This window comes from Arachis ipaensis, chromosome B9 (genome assembly GCF_059453495.1).
Source record: "Arachis ipaensis isolate K30076 ecotype BB chromosome B9, ASM5945349v1, whole genome shotgun sequence".
Classification (NCBI taxonomy): Eukaryota; Viridiplantae; Streptophyta; class Magnoliopsida; order Fabales; family Fabaceae; genus Arachis; species Arachis ipaensis.
Genome location: NC_142444.1, coordinates 54,781,639 through 54,783,916, shown reverse-complemented (window position 1 = coordinate 54,783,916; position 2,278 = coordinate 54,781,639). Strand labels below are relative to the sequence as shown.

Genomic DNA, 2,278 nt, shown 5'->3' with positions numbered 1-2,278 from the left:
ATATGGTGGTTGGTATGGTGGGTATGGTTTAGGATCATATGGAGGTGAATGGTGGTATGAGGCTTGTGAGTGTGGTGGAGGGCTATGTTGAGGAGGGGGTTCATATGCATATGATAATTGTGGTTGACAACCACAATGAGGGTCATCACATACATTAGATTGGCATGCATCAAGATTTGAATTGTACCCATAAGGAACCGGAGGAGGTTGTTGCCAAGAAGGTTGTCCATAAGCTTGGGGCTCCTCCCATCTTTGATTTCCAAATTCTTGATGCACATCCTCTTGAAGCTTTCATTTCCTACAACATAGTTTGAACCACACTCATAGCCAAAGTGATGAGAATTCATGGTGAAAGAGAAAACAAAAACAAAAGCTAACAAGAAATAAAGAAAACTAAGTCCTACAACTAGCAAAAACTAACAAGCAAACCAAAAATCAAGCTATTCACAAAATATACAATAGCCAATAATATAACACCATTGCAACTCCCGGTAATGGCGCCATTTTGATGTGTAAACTTTTGTTGATATAGAATTTCTCAATTGAATTCTCATTGCAAGTATAGTTCTAGACCAACAAAGAGTCCTCACATGCAAAAATTTAGGTTGTCACATGTACAAACCCCAAATAAGAATTAACCAGAGTATTTGGACTCCGGGTCGTCTCACGAGGAATTGCAATGAAGTGAATGATTATTGGCTATGAAGGAACAAGGGGGCATGATTGATAAACGGGCAAGGAAGTAAATGGACAAGAATTTAAATGACAAGAAGAGTAAATCAAGTAAGTAACTAAAGAAAGCAAGTAATAAAGAGAGACATTCATGGCAAGAATTGAGATCATAGGCTTTCTATCCTAGTCATACATTGATTAATTCATCTTATTTAGTCAACTCCAACAAACGGAAGAAGGTATCATGTCATCTTCACATAAGGAGAATGTCAAACAAGACTAGCTAATCTCAATCCAAAAGTCCTAATCATCTCACTAAGTGAATTAGCAAGAGATTAGAGTTAATGGAAACAATACTAGCTAACAACTCTAAATCACCAACAAGAGTTGGGTTTTCATGACTCAAGATTACCTAATTACTCTTTCCAAGCCAAAAATGCTCAAAATCTACTCTAACATCCAACCAAGCATTTTGTCAAACACTTGGAAGGCATAAAAAGAAAGCATAATAAATGACAAGAAATAGTAAAATCTATCAACTACAAATTGTAAGGAGACAAGATCAACAACTCAAATTCACAATAAAAGACATCAAACATCAATTACATTAATAGAAAATCCAAATCCAACAAGTGTTCATCAATCCTAAACAAGGAGGCATGAAAAGTAAAATTAACAAGAGGGAACAAGAAGATTACACCACTAGAGCATGAAAATGTAGAAGAAACAAGATGAAAGCAAGGAATTAAACATGGATCTATGATGCAATTAATCCTAGGAACCCTAATTCTAGAGAGAAGAGGGAGCTTCTCTCTCTAGAAACTAACCTACATAATGCTACACTACAAGCAATTGCTCCCCCCTTGCCCAAGCTTGAATTCTGCATGAAATAGCATCAGAAATGAGTTGGGTTGGGTCCAAAGTGCTTCAGAAATCGCTGGGGGCGATTTCACTTTAGTGGGCCACGAGCAGCATCGGCGCACACGCGTACATGGCGCGTGCGCGCCCCTAAACGTGAAGCAACATGTGACAAATTTTATATCATTTCGAAGCCCCAGATGTTAGCTTTTCAACGCAACTAAAACTGCCTCATTTGGACCTATGGAGCTCAAGTTATGGTCGATGGAGTACGAAGAGGTCAGGCTTGACAGCTTTACGGTTCCTTCATTTCTTCATGAGTTCTCCCACTTTGCATGCTTTTCTCCTCACTTCTTCCATCCAATACTTGCCTTATGAACCTGAATTCACTCAACAAACACATCAAGGCATCGAATGGAATTAAAGTGGATTAAAATTGGCTATTTTAAGGTCTAAAAAGCATGTTTTCACACTTAAGCACAATTTAAGGGAGAATTACAAAACCATGCTATTTCATTGAATAAATGTGGGAAAAGGTGATAAAATCCTCCAAATTAAGCACAAGATAAACCACAAAATTGGGGTTTATAAATAATTCAGACAGACCATCATAGAATATGCATATGATGTTCCATTCTGAAAGCATGCCAGAAGGACACCTTCTGATCAATTGCTTGTATCTTTCCCAAGCTTCATAGAGGGATTCACCTTCCTTCTATCTGAAGGTTTGGACTTTCACTCTAAGCTT

General features: G+C 37.9%; 1 non-coding gene across 1 annotated transcript; it reads left to right on the top strand.

Moving 5' to 3' along the window:
* Positions 1-2,174: 2,174 nt before the first annotated feature.
* Positions 2,175-2,278, top strand: LOC148544704 (small nucleolar RNA R71). The gene has a single exon (XR_015901695.1). It is a non-coding gene; the product is annotated as a small nucleolar RNA R71 (small nucleolar RNA).